Raw genomic sequence first — 22,098 nt, forward strand, 5'->3', positions numbered from 1 at the left:
TTAAATAATTAATGATTATAGTAATTAAACAAATAATATTAAAATTTAATAAAATATAAGACAAAAATAAAAACATAATAAGTTATTAAATAAATGGTGAATAATTAAATATTAAAATAAAGTACTGGACCTTGACTTATTTGGGGCTTCGGCTGGAATTACAATTTTGCACAAAAAATAAGAATTAGCTCAACTGGTCTCCAGTTTAATTAAAGGTCTGAATATAATGTACTACTTCAAGGGTTGATAGAAATGAAGACCATTCTTCTTACAGAACACCAATAGAAAACGTGGAAAAGGTTTCAGCGTCACTAATGAAAATATAGAGAATGCTATAAACAGTTAAAGAATATGAAGAAAACTTTAACAGATTACCTATAGGTATTAAAAAAATGAAGTGTCCAACATTTTTTTACCACGATCTTCTCTGAATATAATTCTAGATGTCAAGCAGAATATGATAGGAGAACAAATTTTCACCGAATCCGAGAGTTAGTTTAAAAAAATTAACAAGTGACAATTTTCATCCCCCGTCTTTGGTTACATCGTTCCAAAAAGTTTGGAGGTGGTCGTTTCTGTGGGAAGACACTAGCGTAGGAACGAAAAATTTAACCTGCTCTCATAAATTAATTGTACTTTCTGGAGAGTAACCCTTTGACATGTGGGTGGGGGCTTCTCTTTCTTTAAAAGTCTCGACCTCCATCCAAGGGTTTATTTCCCAAGGAAAAAGAACCATGCATTCAGGAGTTAGAATCGATTTTTAATATAATTTTATCATTAAAAATAAATTTTTAGAGATTAGATTTCTACTGATATTGCTGCTATGTTACATTAAAGAAGTGACGAAGCCTTCTTATTTAGGGCTCCCGTGCGCTCCGGCTAGAATAATGATTTATCCCCAAAACTAAGAAGCACCGGAGCCGAGCTTCTGTGGGCTCTAGGGCTGTTTAAGCTCTGTTAACTACACGAATAAGTAAATAGTTTTCATGCATATTATTAGCTGCATGAATTTAGCTAATAGTATGCATGAAAACTATTCAAAAGTCTAGTTCTAGTTTCTATGCATTCAATTGAAAAATCTAAATTATATTTTAAATAAAACACCACATTTCTTCGTATGATGAAGTGAACAGAATGTTTTATTCTCGAGTCCTCCTCGTATGACGGTTTGTCAAGAATCTAGGTTACAAAAGCTACGATCATACAAGCTTCGCTTATCCGAACACTCCGATTTCAAGGTCACATTATAACACAGAATTATTTAGATGAAAACGAAAATGACAACAACATGGGGATAATAAATATCAGAAATGCAAAATGAATAATAAAGAGAAGAAAGAAATTTTAAGTTACGATGGAAATAACTCAATGAGTGTTTAAATATCAGTGCAGCAATTCTGCATTGGAGATTTAAGCTATGATGATGATGAGATTATATCATCGGTTTAAGATAAATAAGAAATTGAAATAAAAATTGAAGAGATTCAGGTATCTATCGAATACTGTAGCTTTTAAATTTTCTGAAAGAGCTTTGAATGGTCGGATCGGCAGGAAAAGTTTGATTTAGCTCAGTTTCTGTGCCTAAAACAAATTGTCCGATTATTTCACTTTTCCTTCTCCCCCTTTTTAAAGAAGAAGTACCACATGTGAAAAAAAAAAGGTCATTTTCAAAATAGTAGAAAGAAAATATCATTATTATTTGGAGTAGTGTATGAGATTACGCGATGCTGGTCTGGAGTAAATTTCGCATGGCCGCCTAGTTATCCGAACTTTTCTTATTCAAACTGGATAAGTATCGACAGACTGCAATAGTTGCTTTTTCTAATTTGGTTAGGTTAGGTTAGGTTGTTTGGAATGACAAAGCACATAAGGGCTGGGCTATCTGCCTAAAGAGAGAGATGCTTTCTTGGAGGATTTTCTAAGGGAACGTGGTTCGTATTCATTTGGAGAAACCACAAAAATTCCCTTGGAGTCTGTCTCGTTCACCAGGATTTGACCCCGAGTTCAACCAACAGAGTTTAGCGATTTTTCCGCTAGGCCACTGGAATAAAATTCTAATTATTCTGTTAATCAAAAACGGTTCAAAGTAAACAGAGATTTTTAATACGAAAAATCTCATCACCCCACAAAAAAAATTCAATTTGTTGTTTCCTTCAAAACTTTCACATTGCTGTGTTCTAAATTAGGTCTTATACCTCGTTATTGCTAAACATTTTCATATTGATCAAAGTCATCAGACATCACTCTTTTTTGATCCACTTTCTTGTACCTAAACTAGTGGATTCCAGTAATTAATATCCAAGAAGAACATGCGAATTATTAGTAATGTGTAAGCCGGATAACAATAGCTACTCCGACAGATAAAGTAGCGCTGGCATCTTTCAGTAAAGTATTTTTTTGATTTTATAGCTCTTAGTGATGAAAACATTTTCTTCCTTCTCTTTCTCTAGCAAGTTGAGATTCTACGTTCCTGTAAAAAATAAAAATCAGAAATTTCAAAATATTTGTGTGCTTTTAATTGGCAAAATCTGGATAAACAAACTGAAATGTTACATCATTTTAATTCGAGTATTGAAGACACGAAGAGGAGCATTTAGCAAAACGATGTCAATATTCCCACAATGCATTTTGTTTATTTTTTAGAAACTGGTAGGATCTTATGCAGTAGAGAATGCTGTTGCTTTAATTAGGCTTATTAAAATACCTTTTGCTCGTCGCACAATTTCTGAAGCTAAACAAATACAGATACCTGAAAATAATCCTCAGACGTGAGCAATAATAAGGGAAAGAGAAAATATTGGAGGATATAAACGTAGAGTTAAAAGCTCTGGTAGGAAGGCCTTCTTAAGTGGGCAATAAATCATACCTTTGTATCGGCGTAATATTTCCATGGCCTGTATTCCAGAGCGTGAGCGTGCTGTTTTAAGCAGCGCTGGGAAGCCAACCCGGACGAAGCAGCGGCTAAGGTCAACGGCGACGTCTCGAATCATCACGGATTTTATGTTTTCTCTCAAAAGAAGATGGCTTTAAGAAACGTGAAGAAGAAAGCTTCGAGGGGGGGGGAACAAAAGTTGGGAACAACTATGGAAATGAAGACTGCATGTCTCTGTAATGCTATATTATAATGCTGCACGGAATATATAATACAAGTATATACATAATGTTAATATAATGCTGTATAAAACGAGAAAATTTTAAAAATTGGACGTTTTGCAGGAAAATGTTTTATTAATTCATCTTTGACTAAAACACTGAGTTTGAATGAAAGATAGAGATGAGTATGATTTGTTCGCGTTTGATGAGAACAGATTGTTTTTGCCCAACCGCCCTCCAACACACACACACACAAAATAAAACAAATTTAAAAAAAAAAAAAGTTTTTAGGGCGTTAATTTGTACTTTCCAAATTTACCTCTAATATTTTAATTTTTATGAATTAATATTTCATGCGGGCATTTAATATGTTGTAATAAGTAAATAGGCACGGGTAGGAAACTTTACCATTATTTGTATCAATTCAAAAGCACACACTTTGATAAAAACTAAGAAAAAGGAAGCAAAATGCAGCACAGTTAAAAACAAAAACTGCAGCCTGAAAACTTCAGGTTTCCATATCTAAAGTCTAGCACAGTTTACCATTCACGTTTCAAGAAAAATAAAATAATTATGATATTAAAAAGTAAATTACGATATGATCTTCACATACATTTCTGTTTAACACCTGGAAAAATGTTAAACTAAGCAATTATTATTAGCCTACTAGTTAAAAATAATTATTATTAATTAAAATTTATATAATTAATAACAATGACTGGAAATCAAAGATTTGGAATATTAAATCTTATGTTTAAGAGGAGATGCTTAAAATAGCAAAGGTAAATCATAAAACATTTTATTATAATATTATTTCATTATAAAATAATAACATGATGAGGAGTCTTGTACATTTATTTAATGAAGTAAAACTTAAATATCCAAAACATACTCTGCATTTATTTCACGCGATCGTTTTCAAACGAAGCTTGCAGCAAAATTTTGCTTCAAGCGGCAACACTTTTTATTTTGTCAGGACCCGGAATTCGCTTCCTGAAAACAAGAACTCATCTTTGAGGTGCAAATAGTTTTAGTATGATTTCAAGGAGGAATTTCATGAGGATTGTATTTAAAACTTTTGAAAAAATTATAAGGATGCAAAGAGTTATAGCATTTCTCTGTGCGTGCTGTCGTGATGTAAGTTATAAGCGAATCCAGCTAGCAGTGTAACGATAGCTGGGAGCCATTTCGAATCCTAAATAGGGCGTAGTCGATTTCTCATGTTTCCCGTTTCAAAAAGTCCAGTAATCTGTATAGGAGGACCATAGTTTCAAACCTCGTACATAAGGTACATACGTACTATAAAATATGTACTTTATAGTAGTATAAGGTACTACTATAAAGTACTATACGTACTTTATAATAGTACGTACTTTATAGTACTTTATAGTACTATAAAATACGTACTTTATAGTACTTTACATACGTATTATAAAACGTGCATAGCTACAGATGGAATGGTTAAATCATTTCCTCGTTAAATAAATGAAGAAGTCCGCACTGATGTTGATATTTTTGATGGAATAGTATCATAGCATTTTTTTTCTATTTTATTCCTTCCAAGCCTACCATTTAGCACTGCTTGTTTGATAAACTTGGTTCCAACGTATGATTTTATGTTCCGTACCTTGAAATTCTGGGGATTAATTCTTGAATTAAAAAGCCTGCCATAACTATTAAGCTTAACACTGCTTTAGGTTTTCAACTGGAACCTGAATATGAAGACTAAATTGCGGTTTATATATATATATATATATAACGCACTACATAAAAGGATTAAGATACATCCCCAGAAATATAACAACAGGTTTGCCAATCTCTATGCCCTACCGAAATTTCATATGTCTCCAATAAAATTCAGGTTCATAGCTAATAGTACCAAAAGTTATCTTAAAGAAATAGATTAACTTTTTGCACAAAAACTTCGTATGATACGTGACCTAATTAATAACTATGATTTTAAGGATCTGCATTATAACTGGATGATCTCTAGTAACAAACTAGTTCTAAAAACTGTAAATTCACTTAAAATAGACCATATCCAATGCTACGACTTTGAAAACCTCTATACTTCTCTACCACTTGAAGAAATATTTACAAGCTTACTTGCATTTCCAGATTTATTTCCGCAAATTTCTACCATTATTAGCAACGAAAAATGGCAACTTTTCCTCTCCAGCGTGCTTTTCAATAATTTTATTCAATTTAACAATAGCATCTTTAAACAAGTGCAGAGAACCCCAATGGGTGGTAATTTTTCAAGTTCTGTCTGTGAATTATTCCTTTTTACAAAAGAATTGATCTTTGTCCGTTCACTCAGTACAGAAGAACATAAATTTTACCAACACATCTATAGATATATTGATGATGTCATTGCATTTAATAACTACAACAAAATAGAAGTTGCTAATATCTACCCTACATGCTTAAAACTAAATAAAAACAAATACAGAGCAGCATAATGTAGTCTACCTTGATTTACATATTATTGATTACAATTTTATAAAAGTTTACGACAAAAGAAGAGAATTTAATTTTTCCACACTAAAATTAACCAACTGGAATTCAAATATTTCCAGAGTCATCCTTAACACAATTTATTCACAGCTACTCATAATAAAAAGAATTTGCAATGCTGCAAAACACCTACAAGAAGAAATACTATACTTCGTAACTATCTTGAAAAGTAACCTAATTCCTCATAAAATAATTAAAAATACCTTAAAAAAAGCTGGCATTAGCCTTACCTATTTTTAGATTTTTTTGAGTTAGATAGGGATATTTTATGCTTAAAGCCCAATGGGACGGTATAAAGTGGATGGCTGATTCAGAGAATCTAATGTAAAAATGTACAGATAATTCTTGTTACTACATTTTCTTTCCTCCAAAAAATTTTGGCACAATACTTTTAATACTATTGTTTAAATAGTTTTAAATTTCTTTGATGGCCAATTTTACTACTTTTATTAACAAATCGAGCCTTTTCGTTTTTCATAGTAGCTTGATCGCCCGCTAGCTTGAAGAATTACGACTTTGTATTAACAAAATGACTGTTTTTTCCTTTTACTCTTACTTTAGTGGCCATCTTAAGTAGTTTTAGCTGAATTAGCCATTTTCACTTTCAGTAACAATTTTTTCTTCCAACAACTTGACTGACGCCATTTTTAAATCTTTCCACGTTTTTCCGGGTTTTCCGACCCCCTTCGAAAATTAGAGACGAGTTACAGCTAACGGACAGTCTTTTCGTATTGGCTGATGCCCAAAGACATCGCTCCCCCCTACTTACGTCACACGACGAGTGGGACGACGCTGAAGTACACAAAAGGGAATTACAACTCCTTTTCAACTTAGTTTTAAGAGGGAGAGCTCTGCATCGCCACAGGTCAGTTTTTTCTGTTTCTTTTACTACAACTTTTTTCGTGGTCTTAGCAAGACCCACTGTGTTTGTTTTCATTTAAGTTTTCATTTAAATTTGATTACAGATTTCTAAATTTTATAAAGGTATAAATCTTTAAGCTTGCAGGTCCAGCCCATATGTTATTGTATATTTAGGACTAATAGCAGACCGCTATTTATTTTTATTTTTATTTTTATTTTTGTCTTGACTTTTGATGTAATCGGAATAGTTTTTACATATTTTAACACCTTAATGTGTCATTTTGTGCGGACGCGTCGGGAAATTGGAACAGAGAATTGAGACTAATAAATTTTCCAAGACACTTTGTCTAATTAAAAAATTTTATAGCGAAAAAGTTTCAATTGTCTGTTTCGGCGAAACGCGTAATGGAGTTAGCTTGATTCGACGTTCAATTAGAAATTTCCCTTGAAAAGCCAGATTAGACCTCGAATTCAGCTAATTTACCATTTTCCGCTTTCTATTTTTATCTGATGTTGTTTGTTTTATGTTTTAACTTGTTCCATGGTTTGATTTTCATATGTTTAACTTTTCAAGTGTCACATCGATAGGTATTTTACTGTATTTTTTTTCCATTACTAGTTAACAACGCTTAGTATTTTACTGTGTTTATTTTCTCGTGTAGCATAATTTCTCACCCTTCAATGCCTTTTTTTTTTTTTTTTTTTTAATGTGTTGAACTTTTTTGGAGCCACAGCTCCTGGTAACTTTTAGGCGAGCTTACTACAATTTCTAATTTACTTAATTTTGCAGCATATTGCGCAAAAAATTATCTAGACTAAATTGGTCATACAGTATTGTACTAACTACCTTGCTTGTTAATATATATATATGTATAGTCATAGAGATACTTCTAAGAAGCCTATTTTCAGCCAATTTAAGCTCTACAGCAACAAAACGCAGAGAGGAAAAAGAGGAAGCAAAATAAAAAATAATGCGAGATTTTTATCCACTTTGGATACACTTGCACTGAAAAAACAATTGAAAGGTCTTTTTGACTCAGACTACTTTCCCAAGAAACTTCTCAACTGGTTACACTCCTGTACTAATAAATTCCTTATCAAACTAAAAAAATTCATTCAAGAAAGCTACGATGACATACAAATCATTAAAGACATGATTCTTGATTTTAGTCTTTTCAGATTCTCTAATAGTCTCACTCAACGCAAAATTTATTTTAAAGTCAATTTTCTGCATCCGAAGTTTGACAATATTCATTTCTCAAGAATCATCAGAGATTGTAAAGATTACTTCCCCTCAGTTGACACAATACCAATGGTTGCATTTAAATATCAAAGGACCTTAAGCAACTTGCTCACTAACCACCATGAAATAGATGAAACAGCAGAATGACATTGTAAGACACCAATTTACAGCAATTACGTAGATTCTCATCACCAGCACATAATTACTGGCAACCTGAATATCATACAAAACCATCAACTAAAAACACTAATGAGTTATGGTACAAAATTTAGACCAGTCAGAAACATGACTACAAATTACTGTTACAAGACTTTCGAAAACAACATCAACGAATTTATAGTTAAAGCAAGCTATCAACTGAATTTACCCATAGATACCTTCTTAAAATGGAAAGCTAAAATTCTTCAACGCATATCCACCGAAATCAGTCACCTCAAGTTTAAAAGTACACTGAATTGGTCGCAACTTACATCAGATATTAATAAATTAAAACAGCTTTTTACTGTTACAAAAATAGATAAAGCAACTAATAACTTTAGCATTATATGAAAACAATTCTACGCTGAAATTATTCATAAAGAACTTCTCAACGCAACTACTTATCAATTGGCCAACCTTACAGAAACATCTATAATAAATAGGATTAAAACTTTTCATAAGAAACTCAATATTACTTTCAATGCAAACTACAACAGATTTACTAATCTTTATGCGATTCCCAAATTCCATAAAACACCATTAAAATTCAGATTTATAGCTAATGGAACTAATAATTACAAGAAAAATGTAGACTATTAGTTTTCAATTCAACTTAATAAAATCTGTAAATTTATTTTCAATGATTGTAACACTAATCATAACTATTGCTGGATCATTCATAATAACACTCCTGTCATTAATACCATTCAAACCATTAACATCCAAAATATTAACTGCTATGACTTTGAAAACTTATATACCTCACTTCCTCTAGAAGAAATCTATACCAGTCTACTTGATCTACCTAAACTCTTCCCTGATATGCTCAATATCATGACTCTTGACAAATGGAAAACCTACTTAAAATGCACACTTTTTCATAACTACATCAAGTTTCAAAATCAACTTTTTAAACAAGTCAGAGGATTGCCAATGGGCTTTCATTCCAGCACCTCGATCTGTAATATCTTTTTATTTGTCAAAGAATTTAACTTCCAAAAAAATCTACAACCACAAGAGTTAAATTACTACAAACACACCTACAGATATATTGATGACCTTATTATAATTAATAATTTTGGTAAAATTGAACACTCCGAGATTTATCCGAATTGTCTTACACTTAAAAAAACTAATAATTCACAAAATAGCATAGACTTTCTGGATCTTCAAATCATTAACTACAAAACAAATTTTACTTTTTGACAAAACAAGAAACTTCAATTTCAATACTAACAAATTAATAAATTGGAACTCCAACATATCCAAAAAAGTAATTAACAATACTATAATTAATCAAATACAACGAATTAAAATTATATGCACAGATACAATAGATTTACAACGCGAAATTTTACTCCTTATTAAAATTCTCAAAAATAATCTAATTCCCATTCAATTTATCAACCATTGCCTTAAAAGAGCAGGCGTTAAATACTCACTCTAAATCATTTAACTGATAGGCATATGATAATTTGTTCCTAAACCTGAGAAGGCAGTATAAGTTGGATGACTGTCAGTTGAAGGATTTGTATATAGTGTAATTACTCAATTGTATATATTGTAAAAAGCTAATTGTCTTCAGACCCTTACTGTTACTATACTGTTACTAAAAAATGGGCCTATTTCATGACTTTAGTCTGTCCAATAGCTCTTGGACAGTGAAAATTCCTTTTTCCTTTCTTAAATTCTTAATCATTGCGACACGACAATTAGGCAGAAATGAATTAATTTCCATTCACTAGTATTTTTAAAAAAAATCTTAACAGACAGTCTCACTCAAATAAGAACTCCACATAATACATCCCTCAAGAATTCCAAGTTCCACCCACTACCATAAATTACTTCACCCAAGTCTTACCGACTGATATTATTCAAAGCCCCCACTGCCGCTAAGAATTTTCGGACACCCTACACTTATGAGTCAGACACGAAGAGAACACTTCGCCAACTCCCCCACTAGAAAGAATGTAAGTTACTAAATACCTTTTCTGGCCTTTATATCTTCATATACATTCACTGTTCTTATTATATTTTATTTTTTATATTATTTTTATATTATATTTATATTGTCTTTGATTTATTTTTACTAAGTTTGCATTATTTATCTTATTTTGTAATCTTCTATGTTTGTTTCAACTTTACTTTGAATTCGATTTCATAATGACAATTTCCAATGTTTAATTTTTACAAATAATATAGAACTCAAATGCATAAACATGAAAGTGTCGGGGACGATTACTCGAGTTAAATAGGATTTCTCTACAGTAATTGATTTTTACTCCAAATTGAATTGACTAAAATGCTTCATAAGAATAAGTTCTTTGAATATCAGCATTGGTTCATAATTCCTTCTATTCGCGGAAATATTTGGCCTGACTAGAATTGCCGGTTTGGCTTTAACTTATAACTCGAGTAAAGACGAAACACTTTCGTATTTACGTATTTTTATCAATTATTGTTCATTGAACGGGAGTTGGTTTATTCCCCTTGAAAAGTCAACTAATTTCCGATCAATGACAATGATTACATGTTTTAATTTTTCCTTTTACAATTGAAATTTTATTCTTCATGATGATTTAACTCCAGTCCCCGTTAAAACATTATTAACATTTTGCTTTCAAATTACTTCAAAACATCTTTCAAAATATAACTTACCAGTAAGGATTCACTCTTTTAAAATAATTCTACTTTAATTAAACTTAGGCGATAATATAATCAATTAATCAATACTGTTTAGGAAATAAATTATTATTAACTAACTTTGCAGCAATTGCGCAAGTAGTAATATCTTGTTTTCGCACTAAATGGATTTAAGATCATACAACATTATATATATATATATAATAGTAGTAGGTAGAAACATTGCAGCGATCTTGCTAAAAAGTTACCAGGAGCTGTAGCTCCACGAAATATTTCAACGCTGTATTACTAAAATATAAACTAAAAAGAAATTTTTTGTCTGGAAAAACTGGAAAAAACGGAAAACGCGCGAAAAAAACTGCCAAAATTAATGTTGGAAGACATGCTAATGCACGAAAAAATTAAACTGACCGTTGTGATATGTGAAAAGTTAACACACATAAAAAATAGATAGACGGAAAAATATATATATATATATATGAAAAGTTAATACATATAATAAAATATATGGACTGAAAAAATGCCAATACATAAAATGCAAAAATTAAAATGAAAACATAAATTGTAACAATACAAAAATACAATAATTACATAGCGGAAAATGGTAAATTAACCCACTCGTACCCTCAATTGGCTTTTCAAGGGAAAAAAACTGAGTGTCGAACTAGGTTAAATACCATTACGCGTTTCGCCGAAACAGACCATTGAAGCTCTTGTTTAATGCAAAATTTTTTTTTTTTTAATATAAAAAACATGAATATTCCCGAATAAATCTTTTTTGGAGTTTCACTGCTCTGTTCCTTTTTCCCGACGCGTCCGCTGAAAAACACATTAGGGTGTGAAATGTAATTGCAACTCCGAGCAATGTAAAATTAAAATCAAAATAAAATAAAAAAATAACTATTAGCTATTAAAAATAGCTATTAAAAATGCTATTAGTCAAAAAATTACAACAATGTACGGGCTGGTCCTGTATAGCTTAAAGAAGATAGAACTTTTATAAAGAGAATGGTGCTGTAATCAAATAAAAATGCAATTAAATTTACAAGAAAACAAACGTCGTAGGGTCTTATTAGGAATAAAAAACAGACAATAGAAACGAAAAAACTGACCTGAGAGGTGCCGTCCTTTGCATCCGAAAAAAATTTAGAAAAGGGTGCAAAACCCCTCCGTGTCCAACCAACCTTTCTTCTCGTCGTGTGACGTAGGTGGGCTAAACAATAAAATCTGCATAGGCTAATGGGCTGAGATTGTAGTTTGTCGGGAATTCCTGTCCCCCTTTTTTTATAGAGTGTGTGACAAACGAGAAAAGACACGGAAAGAACTCAAAATGGCGTCAGTCAAGTTGTTAGAAGAACAAAACTGCTAAAAATAAGTGAAAATGGCTAATTCAGCTAAAATTACTTATTTTTGGCCACAAAAGAAAGATTAAATTGGAAAAAAATTACTTGTTAATAAAAGTCGTCATTCTTCAAGCTAGAGGGCGGTCAAGCTACTATGAAAAATGAAAAGGCCCGATTTGTTAATAATAGTAGAGTTTGGCCTATAATTAAGTTAAGCAATTTAAAACTATTAAATAATAGTATTAAAGTATAGTGCCAAAACTTTGGAGGAAAGAAAATGTATTTAGGAGAATAATCTGTACATTTATACAATTTTTACATTAGATTATCTGAATCAGCCATCCACTTTATACCGTCCCATTGGGCTTTAAGCATAAAATTTCATTATCCAAAACAAATTATCTAAAAATTGGTAAGGCTAATGCCAGCTTTTTTTAAGGTTTTTTTAATTATTTTATGAGGAGTTTGGTTATTTTTCAAAATTGTGACGAAGTAAAGTATTTCTTCTTGTAAGTGTTCTGTAGTATTACATATTCTTTTTATTTTAAGTAGCTGTGAAAAAATTGTGTTAATGATGATTCTTTTGGAAATATTAGAATTCCAGTTGGTTAACTTTAGTGTAGAAAAAGTGAATTCTCTCCTCTTGTCGTAGACTTTAATAAAATTGTAATCAGTAATATTTAGGTCAAGGTATATTACATTATTTTGCGCCGTATTTGTATTATTTAGTTTTAAGCAAGTTGGGTAGATATTAGCAGCTTCTATTTTGTTATGGTTGTTAAAGGCTATTATATCATGAATGTAACGATATATGTGTTGGTAAAATTTATGTTCTTCTTTGTTTAGTGAACGGACAAAGGTCAATTCTTTTGTGAAAAGGAATAATTCACACACAGCGCTCGAAAAATTCCCCCCCCTTGGGATTCCTTGAATTTGTTTGAAGATGCTATTGTTAAAGAGAATAAAATTATTGAAAAGCATGCTCGAAAGATAAAGTTGCCATTTTTCGTTATCAATTATTGTCGAAATCTGTGGAATTATATCTGGTAGAGCAAGTAAGCTGGTATAGATTTCTTCAAGTGGTAAGGTAGTATAAAGGTTCTCGAAATCGTAGCATTGTATATGGTCTATTTGAAGTGAATTAATTGTCTTAATCACGAGTTCGTTACATGAAATCATCCAGTTGCAATGCAGATCCTGAAAATCATAGTTATTAATCAAGTCACGTATTAAACGAAGTTTTCTTGCAAAAAGATAATCTATTTCTTTAAGATAACTTTTGGTACTATTGGCTATAAACCTGAATTTAATAGGAGACTTATGAAATTTTGGAAGCGCATAGAGATTAGCAAATCTGTTATTATAGTTCCGGGGATGTATTTTAAGTCTTTTATGTAGTGCGTTAAATTTATTGATAAGAATTTTGGTGTTGGTAGTAATTTTTTGGTAAGTGCCATTACTATTTAGTTCTTTGTGCAGGTCGAAGTAAAACTTTTTTCAAATAACACTAAAATTGTTGCTAGCTTTGTCAATTTTTGTAATGATAAAATTATCTTGTTGTTTTTTGATTAGATCATAGAGTCGTTTCTTATTGTGTAAAGAGTTGAAAGAAGGCGTCTTGAAAAGTAAATGTTGAAATTCTTTAATCAGTGCAGCTTTCCATTCAAGAAAAGTAGTAGTAGGTAAATTGGATTTATTACTAACTAAGATGATAAATTTATCAAGATCTTGATTGAATTGTTTGAAGCAAAAATGTTTATTGATACTGAAACTATATATATATATATATATTAATTAGATTCTGGAGTAGAACACAGGCGGTGGAATCCATTATGAACAGCGAGAATTTTGGTGTCCTTGCTAAAACTGGTGACCTCAGAATTAACATTCTAGATTTGGTGCTCTCCCACTGAATCCATCTGTTCTCCCAGATTCGAGAGCCTTCTGTGCTGTATAACGGCCTCAAAAATTTGGCCAATCACAGGTAAGCTTTACTTATGCCTCAGACTTAGTATAAATACCGCTCGCAAATAAACTGTGTCATCTTCTCTTAGCTTCCGCCACGCCAAGATCCACACTGCTTTGTTTGTCCGTCTAAAATGATATCGCCCCGTTAATCTGTGTATATAAGAAATTATTGTAATTGTTTAGGATAAAAAATATATTGTCTATGAAGAATTATTCTAATGTGCCTGGAAATAAAGATGGTAATTAGCTGAACTTTGTTTGGTATCAACATCTTCGTCCCGTCTTGCCGCTCTGCTATCAAGACTACGCCTAATTCATTGGCTTAACGGAACTGCTACACATTCAAAGTGAATTCTTTATAGTACTTCACTTTAGTTCATCCTATTTTAATCTCATTAATTGAATTAAAACTTGACTTACAAGTTTGGCTTTTGCGAGTTTGGCATCATACTTTTAACTTGAGTAAAAGACGAAACACCTTCGCATTTATTAATTATTGTTAATTGAACGGGGGTTGGTTGGTTCCACTTGAAAAGTCAACCAATTTCCGATCAATGACGATAATTACTTAGTTTATTAATTTTAAAAGTTTCCATTTCTATTTTTCATGATTTAAATTCAAGTTCCTTTGAAAATATTATTTTCGGGATTAAATTTTAGTGCTTCCGAGTTACTTCATTCAGATACATTCTACGAACTTTATATTAGGAGATAATAGAATCAATATTACTTTAGTAAATAAATTATTATTCTGTTACTTTGCAGCTATTGCGGAAGTATTAGGAAATTAATTTCGATTTCAATGAATTAACTCAGTCTTATATATATATATATATATATATATATATATATATATAATTATTTAAATTTTTTTAATTATAAATGCTTCGTCAAGATGAAGTTTTTTGAACGTAACTCTTTTTTTTTTCCCTTAAAAAAGTTTTTTGAAAAAATCTGCTTGGAAGGACCACTGAAGAAATGCGTGCATAGAATTAGCGAAATAGATTTTTATTTTAATCATCCCATGCTAGAATTTCTTTAGCAGATACATATTTTAGGATTGTTCCTATGTATTACATATTATAGGAATCCTATAATGAAGCGATGTTATATTAATAGCGAGAAGCTTGGATATATGAGCGCATTGGAGCCTGAGAATGTCCTGGCTCAAAAAACGAAAAGAACATTGTATGTTCTTACACACTCTATCTAGGTATGATATGCACCTGATGCGATGAAAATTGTCCCCCCCTCCCGTCTTCCACTGAAGATTCTGAAGAAGTTTTCCTCTTTATAACAATATGAATAACATACTTCCATTCCAGATGCTTTTTCCAAAGTATCTAAATTTTCTAGCTAGACAGAATATCTTTGGAATTTCGGAATAATAAATTAGTTTGTATTTAAACATAATCGTTTCATAAATGTCAATTTCCAGCTTTTTTGCTTTTTTAATAAATGGCTGGTCTTTGTTTTATGGTTTGTAGAGACCGAAGTTTTATATTTTTGCTGGTTTGTTGGAGTAGGAAACTCGAAAAATCAGCTATGTTCATACGGGGATTTGAACCCCGGATCATCCAGTGCTAGTTGGATGTGCTTTCCCTTACACGACGAGGACATGCTATATATTTTGATGTTATCCCCACTTAAAGGGCGGTTGAAAAGAGGCATGAGACCTAATCGACCAAATCCAGGAATTGACTGAATATTCATCCACCATATTTTAGTACATGCGCCATTGCAGAGACCGCAGGACTTTTTTTTTTAAAAACAGGAAACGTGATGCATCTACTGTGCTCTTGCAGGTATTGGAACTACGGGTCATCCAGCTGCTAACCGAACATGCCCCCATGTCATTGGAGCATACACAGAAAAATGAGATAATTCCTAGTAACCTTTTGTTTATTACAGAAATCATTTTGCTCAGTCAAGTCTCATTAATACAAAATCATTCTTGGAATAAATACGCTAAATTCTCAATTACTGGTGTTAATAATATACATATTTGGACAAAAATCGGGAATAATCCAACCATGACTATGTGTTATCGTAAAATAAAAACAATTTTAAAGGTTGCTGAATAAACGATATGCAGAATGCTATAGATTTCAGATTTTAACTTTCTTTTCCTTTTGAAAAATGCCTGCTATCTCTCCTTTATGCAAATTATATTGACATTTTAGGAACGGGGTTAGGTTAGATAAATTGAATAAGGCATAGCTCCCGAGGGCTATCTGCTTAAGGGGAGGGACACCTTCGTGGAGAACATTCTAAAGGAAACCAGCTCGCATTCATATTACACACGAGCAAAACCACGAAAACCAACCACGCAGCCAGCCCGTTCACCTAGGATCGAATTCCCAGTATTCAGAGCTCTTAACCACTCGGCCGCTGGTGGGGTTTAAGGAAACTTTGTAAAGCTGTGAAAAAGCTCTATTAAGCTATGGTATTATTAAACTATATTTTTTTATCCAGGTAATCAAATAATTTCGTGTGTCCCACTTTCGTTTGTGAGTACCGCTTCACCTTTATTTTTTAGTTCCTGTTCTTCTACAGATTCCTATTGAGAACTTGAAAAGGAAATGTTTTTGTCATAAGAAGTCCTACAGTATCCATCATTCTATTATTTAGTCATTCACTTCTTCACTCTTTTCTGCAATATATTTTTAAACCCTTAGCTACTAGAAATGATTTGAGTAAAGTCCAGTGTTGTTATCTCTTCAACGGAAATTCCTTTACGATATCAAAGATCACTCTTTCTCTAGCCACAAATTATTGTTAAGCTTTCAGCCATTTAACAATGAGATTCACTGCATTTAGAAGTTATATGCACCTTTCAAAAACTCACGCATGAAATATTGACCGAAGTCTTACAGCCTCAGAGACTCATAAATTTCAGAATCTTACCCTTCCGTTTGTTTAAGTCATCTATATTTTGAACACAAGTAACCATTTTGCTAATTTGCGAACAGGCTCCTATATTTCTAACTGTGAAACTACGTCCATGCCTGCACACGTTTTAGATATTTGTAACATAAACTATTTTGCTCAGTAATCAATAATGTGAGACAATTTATAACCTAAAGGTGTGGTGTAATTGGAAGCACTTCCGACTGGTAGTCGGGAGGTCCGGAGATCGAATCCGGGCGAGGACACAGTTCATTTTCTAATCTTTCTTGCTTCTTAATTTGCATTATCGTTCTACAATAGAACTTTAGGAAATTGACAGAAACTTAACCAGCCTTAACCTTTGAGGTTTAATATGCAATGCAAACAATGTTCTTATGCAACAGATTAACTTGACTTGGTTATGCGCATCTAGAACTAAAGAACTATCTCAAACGTACTTAATATCGACGAAGGAGGTAAAAATAATCACATCTATAGTTAGTTCACTTCAATGACAATATGTTATAAAAATTGAATTTTAACAAATAACAGTATCCAGCACTGCATCAGAACTCAAACCTGATGCTTGTTAGATTGAAAGTTCATAGTTCTAACTATTCCTACTACAGTCTATTACTTTAAAATACGTACTCCAGAATTCCTCCCTTCCTCATTTCGCGTGTCGTCATCAGTGGGTGTCTTCATCAACACGCATTTTCTTCCCCTCATTTAAGATTAGTTCTAGCCTTTATTCATGCGCTTTTCACGAAACAAAACACGGTCACGGAAATAAGGTTTAAAAAATAATTAGGGGCCAATCATCTGCCGCAGCAGTCGTTACCATAGTTACAATGCAAGCCGGTAGAAGAAAAATAATTCCTTGAAGTGCTTATTCTAAGCAACAAACTGTAGTGGCCAGCCCAGTTAATGAATAGGACTTCATTTTTTGGTGAACGTTTTCTTTCAAATGTAAGTTACTTTTGGAAATATAAAAGACTATTTAATTTACGAATAAGAATTAAGTAATGAGTTTTTGAAGCCTCTCGTGCATGCTTTCGTAGTGTAAGTGGTTATTATTTGGGGATACTGCAAACTAAAGTTAGTATATTACAGTGACGTATAATAAATCGTCATTACTTGGATTTGGTCGAGAGCGTCTTATGTCTCTCCCCAATTTCTCTTTAAGAGGGGGGGGGCACATAAGGACTTACCGTTTTCCTTCGTGCATGCTCTTGTGTTTTAATTGGTTTAACACATTCAGCTAGTATAAAAGATCAATGGTTTCGAATCTTGGCGAGGATACAATTGATTATTCATGTTTTCTATCTTCGAAAAATCTAAAAATCATTGTAATCAAGATCAAATTAAACTGATAACATATGTCAAGACTTCAGTTTTCCTTCAATAAAACTGCGTAACAGCTACGAGATCAGAAGTCATTGCTCTAGCACTGCTGGGTTACTTTCTTTCGATTTTACCTTGAGGAAGTTTTACAAAGATTAAAAGTATATTCTCATTATCAGTGATTTTATTTAGCACTTTTACTTTCTAAGCTGAATAATATATGTCACTAAGCGATATATTTTCGACCAATTACTCTTTTTTAATTTAATGAGCTCTTTCTATTCTAATAAACTTAATAATTATAATGCAAGCTCCACGAATAAAGTCTGCACTTATCATCCAGTCACATCCTCGGAACATACTTCTAACTTTCAAGGGTCTTATCCACTTCGATCAACACAAGTTGTTTCAGAAAGATTGCACAACAAAATACTCTGTATAATAATGAGTCGTATAATATACGCTGTGAAAAAATGAGTCGTAAATTATCTTGAATAATAAGTCGTTTTAAGAAATGAATCAAATAAGGCAGTTTTTTTCAGACAGAGATAGTTTTGATCAAGATATGCCCTTGAATTATAATAATCTAAAAGCATAACTAATTTTTAAATATTTTGGCTTCACTTTTAATGGCATAATACAAATATGATTTCTATTGATATGATATGATTTTACGATTATGTTTTTGAAGATCCGAATATGATATGAAATTTTTATTTGCTAGGGAAATATCACGCACATCTTCACTATCTCCGGTCAGTTATTAACCATTTCTACGAGTCACTTGATAAACACAAGTTTATTATTGGACTTGTTAAATCCACATTTTTCACCATGTGGTTAATTCCCTTATTCCGCAGGCCCACCAGCGGCAAAGCGTTAAGGCCGATGAATATTGGTAGTTCGACACTGCATCATATCCCGACTGCTGGCTGCATGGGAGTTTTCGTGATTTTCTCTACACGTGACGAGAATATGAGCCAGTTGGTTGGTTATTGGAATATCTATCTAAAGGAAGAAATGCCATCGTAGAGGAAACTGGTTCATGTTCACGTTGCACATGGGAAAAAACATGAAGCCAGCCCGTTTCCCGCGTTCGAACCCAGGAAGAACTACCAGCGTTCGGCTGCCTTGACCATTCAACCACCTGTGGGGCCACATGAGCTAATTTCTTTAAAAAGCGTCTTCCACACAGGCATTCTTTCCCTTAGGAACATAGACTTTGTCATAATTTATCCCTTTTTACTTCTTTAGATACTAACTTGAATACCCATTCTGTACATGAATGATGTAGTGGAGACTTGATCTGATGTTATTATTTTATTAATGTTATTAATTTTATTATGTTATTAATTTCAGTTTATATTATGATTTCAATGTTTTTTAAGTTTTTTAATATTTTCTTCTAACTTTTTGAAACTTTAATAGTAGGCTCTTCGAGGTGAATGACTAGTAATGTAAACTTTTCGAACTGCATACTCCTTCTTCTTCTTATTATTTTTCTTTTTTTTGAAAGTAAGGAGTCATAAAGCAAGAAAATCATTTGAGCCTGTCTTCAGCAGGAAAATTACTCAGTATACTTGTTACTAGTTGCATGTTCTGACTACTACAGCACAAAAAGGCATAGGAGAAATATCTTTGGATTTCTTACATCCCACCCTCTTAAACGATGGATAGGGACTGGAAAAGGTAACCCAGTCGGCCAAATCAAGATAAACACGAACTGTTATTTACCATATTCTAGTTCTTGAGCACGGCAAAGTCATTAACTTTTTTTCTATGTCAAGCTGTCAGGGAAAACAAACGGTGCTGTCGCTTGGAATCGAGCTCGATTCTTCCGATTACTGGATGGGTATGCTGACCACTAAATCCCAAACACACATAGAAGCAATGCAGTTACTTGCAGGTGACAGGTGACGGACGACAGGGACACCTGATGTCTAACAAAGGTAAGCAGGTATATGTCCCACGCCCTCCACTATCTTGAACCGGCAGCTCCCGAGTCCCAGGACAACATAACAATAATAATAATAATAATTCTTAAATGCATGAAATATGATCCATCAATAAATATATTAATACATTGGATACACTATAAAGTTACATGAATACATTAGTTATGTACTTGACAGCTTGATTGCGGTAAGACATACATTAGACCTGTTTACATTCATTATTTGGGGCTTGCGTTATTTGAGTACATACATGCGTTGTTATAATAGATACATAATTATGTTTATGTTATGAATACCGTTATACATTTAAATACTAGTTATATACTTGAATACTTGATTGCAATAAAAACATTTGATTAGTTGATTACATTATTCTATATACATTAGTTATGAGTACTTAGTATGGTTTTTGACACTTATATATACAATAATTCTTGGTGCAGTTCCTTGTAATATGATATTCATGAACTTCTAAAACGGCGAATATGAATTATCTTCATATTTTTACTACTTAATTTTTTTGTGCCCACCAGTGACCGAGCGGTAAAATCCCTGAACACTGGTAGTTCGGTCCGTGGTTCGAATCCCGCGAACGTGCTGGCTGTATGAACATTTTCGTGGTTTACCCCATGTGTGACATGTTTAAACGAGCCAGTTTCCCTTAGAAAATCCTCCACGAAGGCACCCCTCCTCTTAGGCAGATAGCGCCAGTGTGCTTTACCATAATCTCAATAAACCAAACCTTAGATTAGCTTATTTCGCTGCACAGAAGAGAAGTGCAATTTGGTTTATTTATGTGCTATGTCGAAAGACGATCCTTACCTTACGTGTAATACACGTAAATACTTAAATAATAATAGTACTTCTTTTTGTCTAATGTTATTTACAGAAAAGTTCGGAAAAGAGCAAACAGCAAACGTTTCCGTTTATCAACTTGGTAGTTTAGAAATTCTGTTTATTAACTACCTGCTAAATAATATCTGAGCCTTGAATGCAAATCTGCCTGTCACCATAAATAATTGCCAAGTATTATTTAACCAGCCATTTAGTAGAGGATATAAATCGTGCTTTTTACAGTTTTCTGCTGTCTCGTTTTCGCTTAAAATTTCTGATCAACTGAACACTCGTATTATCAACTTACGTTATATTTAAGATGGAAGATAGCCTATTTCTGCGGTAAATTAATTTTATATTTAAGATAATTTTTCCCCATTTAAGGTCATTCCTGCGAATTTTCCATCCCCTCGAGTTTAAGAGCGGCTAACATAGCAAAACACATGCTTTATTTTACTTATCCTAATCATTCTAAAGTGTGAATATCGACTAATAACTGGTTGAATTTATAACTTAAATCATGAGAACTTCATTCATTCTTTTAGTAACGAAATTAATGTAAAAACAATTGATTGTAATTGGAAGCAGAGCTAACTATATCCATATATTTTCTAAAAATCGATTTGTTACAATATTTTGTTAGCTTTGCGAATATTTCAGTTTTATCACGATTTAAGGTAAACACGCTTAAGCTGATAAAAACAAATGAACAAAAACTGCTTTTGCAGGCTGAACCGTTCCAGTAGTCAGCCTTATAACAGCTAGTTGAATTTCAAATTTAATTCATGAGAATTCCAGCATTCATACTTTTAGTAACGAAATTAACATAAAAATTAAACGACTGTAACTGAAAGCGGAGCTGATTTATTTTATAAATGCCAGTTTGTAACAATACTTTGCTAGTTTTGCAATCCTTTCAGGATCAGCGCAGCCTAAGGGAGAGCTGATAAGAACAAATAAACAAAAACGTCTCTTGCAGGTCTTAAAAATCCAAAAGAACTCTTCTTTTCCTCAATTTTAGTTCTCACATCCGAATCGAGGAAGTTACGTCACGCTTCAGGGTATTATTGTTAAGGTTAGCTTTCGACAACGAACGACATAGCGATGGATAATGATTCTGAGCTGAAGGTATAAATGGAGTGGATTGAAGGAAGGTAAATTGCTATTAAAGTTTTGCGATATAATCTTTTTCTACCGAATGAACTCTTAA

This window comes from Stegodyphus dumicola, chromosome X2, assembly GCF_044657685.1.
Source record: "Stegodyphus dumicola isolate Sdum_Otavi_A_Nest chromosome X2, ASM4465768v1".
NCBI lineage: Eukaryota > Metazoa > Arthropoda > Arachnida > Araneae > Eresidae > Stegodyphus > Stegodyphus dumicola.